Source organism: Crocodylus porosus, unplaced genomic scaffold, assembly GCF_001723895.1.
Source record: "Crocodylus porosus isolate Cpor-Errol unplaced genomic scaffold, CroPor_comp1, whole genome shotgun sequence".
In the NCBI taxonomy this organism is placed as follows: Eukaryota; Metazoa; Chordata; order Crocodylia; family Crocodylidae; genus Crocodylus; species Crocodylus porosus.
The window spans coordinates 26,297,373-26,308,674 of record NW_017728906.1 but is presented as its reverse complement, the minus strand read 5'-3'; the positions used below and the strand labels follow the sequence as shown (position 1 = coordinate 26,308,674).

Sequence of the window (11,302 nt, the reverse complement as noted above, 5' to 3'; positions counted from 1 at the left end):
CCAAACAGATTTACCACTTGGACACTGCTCTCCAAGCTGTCAAGCTAGCCATGTGCATGATGTGGTTGTGCACATGCACGCAGCATTTGTCAGTGACATTATTGGCCACATCAGTCAAAATTGCTGATTGCCAATTATGTCAGTTTTCCTTTTATCAGTACCAATACTATATGGACTGGCGTATTAGTGTACCTCTACTTACAACCTCTCCTAGTTTAAAGTCTGTCCATGAATTTTGGCAGTGAAGTCATTAGTGAAAATATTGAATACAACCAGGCCCAAGACATGCAGTCATCAGCTCTCCCCCACCTTAAAATGTCCTTTTTGTTTGCCAGATATTTAGTAAATTCTCTGTATGTGCATGAGCATGCAAGTGTTTAAATTCTTTACACTTAGCCTTTGTACCTAGCAATTATCCAAAGCACTTACTGAAGTCAGGATGTTACATATCTATTGCTGCGCTCTCTTCTTTTGCTTAGTTATCCCATCAAAGAGGGGAAATAAGTTAATTTTGTCAATGTCTGTACTTTTTATTAATGTTTTTTATAATCTTATTCTTTTGGTGCTTTATAAATTGATTTTAAAAAAAAATCTCTAATGTTTTCCAAGGCTCAAAGATAAGCTGATAGTTCTATAATCTCCACATCCTTCCTTGTCCCCATTTTGCAAATAGATCTGTCTGTAGCTTTAAAGGGCCTCACCTATCCTCCAAGTTTTCTAAGATAATTGTTAATGGTTCAGAGATTGCTTTAGCTAGTGTCTCAGAAGGCCAAGGTGAATTCATCATATCCTGCTGACTAGATTACATGCGACTTATCTAAATATTTGTGAACCTGCACTTTCCCTATTCTGACTTGAACTCCTATTCCCTTGTTAAAATTGCATTTGGTCACACATGACCTTTTTGCTAAGACTTGAAGCAAATAATTCAATATTCTTCTCTGCATCATCTGTTACTTTATGGGAAACAGAACAAGTAAGAAATTTGTGTTTTCCTCTTTCTTCCTCTTAGTTCTAATGCATTTAGACCCCTTTTTATTACACTAGAAAGGGACATAAAAGGTAACTCATTTTACATTTTAGTTTAGCTCCAGTTATTTTTATTGTTCCTTTGTAAGATTCCTGGTCTACTTAAAGATCATTAATCAGTTTCTGATGAATCCTTATTGGTCTCTTATTATACTTCCTAGCTTTCCTAGAGGACAACAATAGATGTGAAACATCTTGACTTTAGCAAGTGTTTTTTACAATTGTTAGGTACAAGAGATTGGGTGTACAGACTTTAGATGCTCACATGCATGCACACATTCACACACTCTGACACACCTACCCATACACAGAAATTATCAATCACTTGTTGGCAAAAAAAAGAGGGCATTTTAAGTGGGGGTGTAGTATAATTTTTGGCATATTAGTTGTTATGCTTAAATGATAATAGTATTGAATTGATCAACCTCTATGATTGTTTGTTCCCTCCTTGATAAGAGTAGATGAACTTCATATGCCCTGTGTACATGTGTCTGTGTGAGAGGGTGAATGGTGAAAGAATAGTAACTATTTGCATGAAAACAGAAGAAAATTTAATTGATTGTGTAAACAACAAGGTGCCAATATATAAAAGTTACCAGACAGTAAACTAGTTAACGGATGGCTGAAGAACTCGTCTGTGATCACGTGCAAAGAAGAAGAAATTTTTCATGTCCTGCCATTTGAACTACACAATGTTTCAAGACCAACTACACAATGCTTCAAGGCAAAGATCAAGGTTAAGATACCAACAGAGATATCAGCTTTACTGGAATGACCTCAAGTTGAGATAACCAGAAGAAACAACCTCCAATTAAAGACTGAGCATGGAAAAACCCCAATACTGAACAAAGGCTTGAAATCCCTATAAAAGTGGGATACAGACAAGCCAAGATGGGGAATTCACTCTCTGCAACCTCATGGAACACAGACATGCATGTCTGTTCTTCCCCTGCTCCCATCATCCTCAATAAGCCTGGACCCAGCCATCCAGTGCTAATATTGTGTAACATCTGCTGGTAACTATAACATCTTACTGGAGTGGTTTTGTCTGTATGTCTGTTTGTATGATTGGTGTGCCCAAGCTTGTGTCTTCTTCATGTAACCAACAAACACAGCATTTTGCTTTATTCCCCGTTTTAAAAAACCTAGCAGTAATTCTGATGCCTACAAGTATTTCATCTAAATGGAATCTTTCTAACATTGCAACTGTGTACATCCCTTGCTTCAAGTCTCCTTAAATTTGGAAAGATAATAATTTTAAATTCTCCGTGTATTGCTCATGTTAATCTATACTGTCCATGTTTGTACTCAGTGTATAAAAAGATGCTTTGAAAGTGTCTGCATAGTTTTCAGCTGAAATCACTGAGTCAGTGTTTAAATCCAGCAGCTGGTACTGTATGTCACCACCTGAAGTAAATAACACTCTTAGTGATGTACTTGTCTGTCCCAATAACTGTGTTCATTTGAAACTGTCATTGGTCGATGGCATGATTTATTACAGCTCATGTTTCCTCAAAATAGCACACCTACAACTGCACTGCAGAAGATTATTTAGGGAAAAGGAAAAAAAAAAAACCCAAACTATACCTTTTTTCTTCAGCATGCTTTTTTTTCCCCCCCCAATTGATTTTAATGATAGATCATAGAATCACATACTTAGTAACATGGATATATTGAGAGCAGTTTCATATTAAAATTTCCTATGCTCTCTATATTTGTACTGACTTTTTTCCTATAAGCTAGGGTGTTCAACCTTTTTCTTCTTGTGGAGTTTTTATAGCATGATAGGGGAGGCCTCAACCCACCTGTACCACTCCCTGTGTGGGAGAGGACTGGCCTGGCTCTCCAGCCCTGCTCGCATAGCCCAGGGTGCAACAGGCAGGGCTGGCACCAAGGATCCCCAGTGCCCCACTCATCTGAGCAGTGGCAGTGAGGAACTTCACCCATCCACCCACAGCGCCTCCCACAAGATAGAGGCTATGGGGCCTGGTGGGTGTACTCATCCCAGCCCCTTCATTGGGACTTGCCTCAGGCTGGGCATACCACCTGAAACTTTCCTGCAGTCCCCCAGAAGGCTGTGGACCCCCAACTGAGAACCACGATCTAGATGATATTTTAATACTATAAATGGTTGGAGTGTGCAGGGCGGGGATTGTTCATCCTACTTTTTCCTCAGCATTGGTAGGTTTTCAGGATACCCAGTATTACAGGAGGTTTTCATAATCAGGCTAGACAAAATTAATGTTATTGACTGTCACAGCGCGGGACCCTAGGAGTGGCTGTGATCTTTCCTGGAGCCCTAACCGTGCCAAGTTGCCAGCTTAGCACCCTCATTCTCACTCGCCATGACTTTGATGGTTCTATAATATTAATGGGAGGCTGCCTTTACTTGACCCCTTGGACCCGGTGCTCTTACCCTTCCGGTCCCTGCTCTATACAAAATAGATTCTGGTGCCCCAACCCTATGGGCATTGCGTGGCTTCTTCCACCCCTAATACCACGCCCCAAACCTCTCAGTTGTTCCGGACGTTATCTCATCTATGCTCTTGCTCTCTAATTCCTGTACTTGCCCTCACCGGGCTCTCTAATTCCTGTACTTGCCCTCACCGGGGCCTTAGTGTGCTCACCTCCGAGCACTCGCCTGTATCGGGGCCGACCCGCGCTCCTCACGCACTCACCCCACAGGGGCCTGTCTTGTATTCCCTGTGCTCATGTTGCCCACACTGGGCTTCGTCTCCGGTGCTTCCTGAGGCTGGGTTGCCCCCACTGGGGTTTCGTCTCCCATGATCGCGATGCCCACACTGGGCTTTGTCTCCGGCGCTTCCCGCAGTCGGGTTGCCCGCACTGGGGCTTTGTCACCTGCGATCGCGATGCCTGCACTGGGCTTCATATCCTGCACTTCCTGCGGTCAGGGCTCAGGTGGCCGTAGCTGTGCCTGGCCCCCTGACCCTCCTCAGGGTTCTTACACCTGACTTGAGCACTTCACAATCAGGCTCAGGCAGGCTCCGCCTTACCTGGCCCTCGAGACCCCTTTCATGGGACTGGGGTCAGTGCCCCCTGAACATTGTGCCCTCACTGGGCTTCTTGCTTGCACACCCCTCCCTAGGGCTATACTTGTGCTCACACCCACACTGGGGCCTGTCTCGCACTGCACGACTCTGCCCCACTGGGGCCAGGGTCTGTACAAAACCCCAAATGCAGCACTCTCTCTGGTTCCAGGAACCCCCTTGCTACTGAGGAGCTCCCCTGAGGCCTCCTCCAACCCCTACAGCCTCACCCAGTCCTCCAGTGTTACACGAACAACCGGACAGAAAATACAAAGCCACAAGTCAACCGGCTGTCACACAAAATAAGCCTCCCGGCTATAACATAAATTCTTCACCAACTGGCTCTCCTTCATACCTCCCTGTCAGGATTCTCTCCACCCTGTACTGGCAGGCAGCACTCCCACTGCTCAGGCTGCCAGAGGAGAACTGCCTGGGAGGCTTCAGGCTGGGCTGTTTATATACTCCAGGCCCTGCCCCCTCCTGGTCAGCTGACCAAATGCAGTTGCCCCAGCAACCAGCACCTGTATCCTTTCATAGGAGTAGGGAACCAGAGTGCCCCTGCAACATTGATGTACAAAAATGTCTGGACTGTCTGCTACAATTCAATATGAGTTAGAAGGACTAAGAGTACGAGGAGAGCCAAGTGACAGAATAGAAGAGGCAATGGGAACCAAAAGAAAGAATGCAAGAAATGTAGAGAAAGTCAGAACAATAGAAAGGAATTAGAAAAAAATGAAAACTAGATGGGAGAGGTGGGTGGGAGCAATGCTTAACAGGGAATATGAAAATAGGAGGCTAAGGAGTGAAGGGTAAGGTAGCTTGCTACAGCTCCCAAAACATGACATTGAGAACTGCTTCAGACTCTTACATGAGGTAGACCCCAGTTGACCCAGCTGTAAACTGGTAAGTGGCCTTCAGGGCACAGAAGCCAAAAGTGGTTGAACCTGATCACTCTCTTGGCTAGAGATGTGCGTGTTAATCATATAGGCTCAATGAATCTTAGACTTGAGTGGACTTTTTATCTTCACTTTTGATGGGAAACTTTGGCAAGGTAAGGGACTATAGCAGGAAAAGTATAAAAGTTAACCTACTTGTGATGATGACGATGATGATGATGGAAGGCAAGAGAGGAACTTTGGAGGAATGAAAATAAAGTGAAAGAATACTATAAAATTGCAAAGGAACTGCCCTTAAAAAGAACAAGTACAGCATGTGGGATAGAGAGAAACAAGTATTTGTCATAAAACAGAGAATAGGAGGAGAAAATAAGTATTAGGAAATAAGAGCTATAGTTACGTTGATGGCTTATTGTGAAGACTGGGACTCAGGGCTGGAATAGGCAAATCAGTATCAGGAGTAGCCATTGTCTCCCACATGGTTCCTCTTATTGTAAAATAGAAATCTTCCTGGGAATTGATGCTACTAACACAATTCTAAAGGTCTGTTTTACAATTCATTGAATGTTTACTGAATGGAACTTTTTTGTGTTAGTTAAAATTTTTCCTTCAATTTTTTTTCTTTTTAAGTAGAAACTTCCTTCACCAATGACCTTTTTTTCCACAACAAAACAAAACAAAACAAAAGAAGTGGTCTGTCTCCTAATTCACAAGCAGCATAGCTGTGTCTTAGGTAGAGTATCGAGCAAAGTAATTACCAGTGTAGGACAGAGCCAATTAGCCTGACTCAGGTGTGGGTACAGCTATACTGCTGCTGGTTTACAAAGGGACCTGCCTATAGTGGTGCAATGCACTTGAAGGAAGAGCTGCTAGATTCACATGGGGCCAGATTCTTATAAGTTTACTCATACTAGACACTTTTTTTTTATTTAGTAATTCGAAGCCAGAAAAGTGTCAGGGGGATCAGCTGAAATCTGGCTCCTAATTGCTAAACTAGGGACAAAGTGGAAAGGAAGAACCTTGTTTCAAAATAAAATAACCCACTAGAGGAGAAGGATGGTCCAGCCTTACAATTCTCAAATGAATTATTTTATTTATAGAGAAAGAATGCATATATAATGTGCCTATAGGTATAGTATGAAAATATGCAACTGTTTTTACTTCAACCTTGTATAGTAAAGTGTGCTATATAATAAGTGCACCAGAAAATGAATGCAGGTGTGAAAGCAAGCAAGCAAGCATTAGGTACCAGAGTGCACAAAGCCAGATATTTTTAGTAAGAGTTTTTGGCAATTTAAATTATTCTTTTTTTCTGAAAAGTAGCACTTTTACTCATTGGTTTGAAAATTAATTTCAAGTGTGTTGCCTTTTAAACAAAATATATTTTGAGTTATTTTTCATTAAGTGCCCATGGGCTTCTTGGCATAGTGCTTTAAAAACCCCAAATGTCTTATTATTTCTGTGTGACTTATTAAGCTGCTTGTCAGAAAACAGTCATAATAACACAAACATATGATTTCTCAAATCTATAATCTCTGGTATACAGGATATGTAAGAATGAATAAACTAAAAGGAAACAGGGAGAAGGAAAAACTGGTTACAAAAAATAATCAGGAAAAAAGAGGGCGTGGGCAGGAGAGGACACCGCCATCTCCTACATGCACATTTAAATATATGTTCAAGAACAAAAAAGAAATTACAAGGAAAGATGCCTTAATGAAATAATATGGCAAGCTCTTGTGGGTGAGGAAAGAAATAGCAATAACAGAAGATAAGACACTGAAGAAACTGGGTCCCTAGTGGATCAGAAACAAAACAAGAGAAAGAAGAGTGAAATGGAGAGAAAAAATATGGCTGCCTACAGAATGAGGAAGAAAAGGGAAAGATCTGGAAAATGGATGAATTTCAGAGAGGGCTGAATGTAGATGAAAATAATTAATTCCCTTTAAATAAGAACCGTATAACATATGTTGAAGAGGAAATGTTTTATTAAGGATATCATATATTATATGTTATGATATTCTTAATAAAACATTTCCTCGTCAATATGTGTTCAATATACTATACTGTCCGTGCATGCATGCATGAAATAATAATGCTGGAATCTGTTATTCGCTAGTACAACCTACAACAGCCAGGAGACAGAGTTCAGTTGGACCTGAGTGGGAACCTCAGGATATTTTTCATCAACATATTTTATAAGAATATGTTCATGTTAGATCAAATTCACTGCTTCAATAATCTCATAATGGCTCAATGAAGTTGCAATGAATTTGATGCGAGGAGAATTTTTAAACTCCAGATTTACACCCATTTGTTACTTGCTCAATTTATGACATCTTAACAGTTTCAGACACTGCTGAACACTCAGTCTCTAAGGGTAGGGAAGAGAACCATTCAAGGTATATCAAGTTAGTCATCCAGAATTATTTCGTATTTAGTCATTGTTAAAATTGTTTTTGTCTTAATATGTGTTCATACACATGAGAAATAGTTATTGCCAATGTCTATCCATTGTGGAAATGTGTATTTTTTTGTTTAATTCGCAGTATTGGATAAATACTTCTTTGATAATGTATTGGATAAAAACTGCTATGAACATCTGTTATGCTATGGTGGGATCCAGAGGCCTTCAGTTTTGACTTTTGTGCTTAGCTTTAGCTTTGTGCTTAGCTTGAATTGTGGTTGAGAGAGACTTACACCTGGTGAAAGAAGCAGATGGAAAAATACTGTCCCTGACTTAAAATGAATTGGGAAGTCAGCTAACTGAATTGAATTAATATACCCTGTGTAATAGAGGAACAGTTGGAGCAATACATATCCCCACCAAAGAATGAAAAGATTACCTTAGAATAGAATTCCAGTTAAGGGTGACCGTATCTGGCAAACAGAAGCATACTATTGTATATTATTATTATGCATTAGGAGGAAGGCTTAATAATTTTATGTATTAGAAAATGCAAGCTATATTGTATGAAAAGAGAAGTGAGAGAGCATAGCCTTTGGAACCTACTCCTGAAATATATGATCATCAATCCAAGATTCACAACTCACACAAAGGAGTCGGGAGCCCCAGACAAGACCTTAGAGACTGGCCATCCAGTGAGGTTGTATTTATTAAATCTCAGGGTGGAGAGCATGTTGTATTACTTTTGACTAACTACAGTAGTGGAATTGTAACTAAGGTTTTTTGGATTTTTTTATTTAGAATTATAGCTGTTGGGGCTTTAAAAATTGGCTTATAGTTAAGAACAACCATGTCTTAATCTCCTCTACCTGGTACAAGACCCATAATAGCATAACTGGATGTAATCCTCTCAAGTATATAAAAGCCTAATATTTAAAAAAGGCTAGTGCTACAACTGGTGGAAAGGAAGTCACAGTTTAAAAAAAAAGAAGAAACATAAAGTAGTTGCTAATATCAGGGAAAATAAAACAAAAAGAGAGAAAAGGACAATACAAAATCCCTAGGGGGAAAAATTGTCAGAATTATGAGGGTTTTCATCAAAAAATTTGATTTAGGTAGTCAGTGAATAATGTTATCAATGAAAAATGGTATCTATTTACTGTTTGAGTTGCTTCTGTTACTATACTTCAAACCAGATACCATGTAATCTGAAATAAATTGTTCCTCACTAAATGATAGGCATTTTTCCCTTTGTCATCTTTACTGCAGTCAAGGTAAGGATCAGTTACAGCACTGTCATCTGATGGAGTAAAGTAAAAATGTGGTGATATATCACAAGTTCAGCAAATCCATTGAAAATGTGATGTACATCCTGTCTTGGTCAGTGAAGAGCAGAAAAAACAAACTCTGTCAGGCTGATATTGTACTAGATGAATTCTGCCAGAAGGAGAGAAATGGGGCACACTTTACTGTTCCTGTGAAAACTGCACACACATTCTCCACATACATCCTTGGACACAAAATACAGAAGGAAGTGAAATACTTTCTTTTTTTCCCTCCACTTACAGTCCCTACTATACAGTAGAGGTTACAGGGGAAAACAGTCCTCCATTTTACTCCAGGTACTTTTCATCTTACACAACAGACCATCAGAGGAAGATTTAGTTCAGTGAAAATCAACCTTTTGGCCAACTAAATAGCCAAGGGCCAGTCCACAGGTCTGTTCTGGCACACAAGGTTGGTCCACAGGTGAAATCCAGTATGCTGGCCAAATACCATGAGCCAGCCTGACCCCATAGTTCCGATCTGGCTGCCCACCTGTTGGATTTGGATGCCTGCCAGTGTAACCTAACACACATCAGCTAGCCCACAGGGCTCCCTATGGGTCTGGAAATTTGTGCACAGAAGAGTTGCAGTTAATGCTGTCACTGATCCCCCAACACCAAATGTTTGCACCTGGAGGGAGATTCATGGGCTGGATTCACCTGCAGGCTGAAGGTTGAGCACTTTTCATAGATTTCATAGACATCAGGGCTGGAAGGGACCTCAGAAGATCACCGAGTCTAGCCCCCTACCCAAAGGGCAGGAAGTCAGCTGGGGTCACAGGATCCCAGCAAGATAAGCATCCAATTTTATCTTGAAGGTGTTCAATGTAGGTGCTTGAACCACCTCCGATGGTAGGCTGTTCCAGACCTTGGGGGCTCAGATGGTAAAGAAATTCTTCCTTATGTCCAGCCTGAAATGGCCTTGCAGTAGTTTATAACCGTTCGACCTTGTCATCCCTTGGGGCACTCTGGTGACAAACGTTTCCCCAGGTACTGGTGGTCACTCCTAATAAACTTATAGGTGGCCATCAGATCACCCCTGAGCCTGCACTTTTCCAGGCTAAGGAGTTCCATGGCTCTCAGCCTGTCATCATAAGGTCTGTTTTCCTGACCTCTGATCATGCGCATGGCTCCTCTCTGGACTCTCTCAAGCTTCTCCACATCTTGTTTGAATTGTGGGGCCCAAAACTGGACGAAGTACTCCAGCTGCGGCCTCACCAAGGCCAAGTACAAGGGGAGAATGATGTCCCAGGATGCAAACCAGTGTTTTGCTCGTTTTATTAGCCGCAGCAACACATTGCAGGCTCATGTTTATCTTGTGGTCTAGTTCAGTGGTTTTCAACCTTTTTTCATTTGCAGGCCCCTAAAAATTTAGAATGGGGGTGCAGACCCTTCTGAATTGTAAGTGTGGGTATTCACATACTTTTGATCATGGTCATCTTTCACAGACCACATAGACATAATCTGTGGACCCCCCAGGGGTCCATGGGCCACAGGTGGAAAATCTAGCTTATAATATTTAGTGTCCAGTTCAGCCAATGAAATGTGCCAGACTGTATCTGCAGATTAGGAAGTTTTGAGTCAATGGCATTCAAAATAATCCTAGTGACTGGAAGGTAAAAAATTATATATTTAGTTAAAAAAGAAATCATAGGATAACTTCTGATCTTTTCCCACCCTGATTTCTGACCATGATTTTTCTGCCTTCCATTCTGTTTTCTTAATAACGCAAGAAGATTGCATACAATTATTAATTGAAATGTCTGACTGCCTAGAGTCCATCAATTATGGCTCCCAATTGTGTAATGTTCTATGCATCTGATGAAAATCAGTAAAAAGTCCATTAAGGTCAATGGATAATCACTGTAAAACAGGGCTAGGAAAAGAACCACGTCCAAAGCCCTCAGATCTTGTATATAATCATATCCCTGTTCAGGCAAGGTCTTAGAAACAGTTCTGTAAGGGCAGTTAAATACCTAACTTGCTTTTGATTTCAAAATCCCTTTAAAAATCTTACCTTTCAGCAGCTCCTTAAGAAAAAGACCAAACTATAACTGAGTTTTGCTAAGATTTGGGTTTCTCAGTGCTCTGTGTGCCGTTGGAGAATTTCTCCAATTTGCTTGACTTGACAAGTTTATTTTAATCACATTTAATTGAGAACAATATGATTGCATATTGTGTGTGTGTTTGTATGTGTGGTGTTTCTTATCTATGAGTTTTTTAAATATGTTTCATGCTGATTTTGATATGAAACATTTTGGCAGATGTAAATTTGGATATGGAATGGAGAAGAAGGGAAATGTTGATGCGTAACATTTCACAAATGTAAACTATTACTCTTTTTCTCTCTCTCTGTCACTCTCTCTACCTCTCTTTCTTTCATTCTGAAAACACCTGTAATGTTGTGTGTAGACCCACACTGGCCACATCTATATGAGATGCTGACTGCCTAGTAGCCCATGACTACTGTGCAGTAGCATCATGTGTCAGGAAGCAAGATACAATGGTAGTGGGCAGTAGTCATGAAAGAGCCATTCCTTGGGATAACTGCACAGTAACTCCAGTGACTGCACAGTCATTCAGTACTTGTTTATACTA

The 11,302-nt window shown here is 40.8% G+C and overlaps 1 long non-coding RNA gene across 1 annotated transcript in view; it reads right to left on the bottom strand.

The window, feature by feature from the left end:
* The window catches only part of LOC109305832, a 12,851-nt gene extending 2,161 nt beyond the window's left edge, over window positions 1-10,690 (bottom strand). Inside the window, exons 1-2 of the long non-coding RNA XR_002099728.1 lie at window positions 10,681-10,690; window positions 3,996-4,001 (exon numbers count right to left, since the gene is read on the bottom strand). This is a non-coding gene — a long non-coding RNA (uncharacterized LOC109305832). The remainder of the gene's footprint in view (window positions 1-3,995; window positions 4,002-10,680) is intronic.
* Window positions 10,691-11,302: the final 612 nt, after the last annotated feature.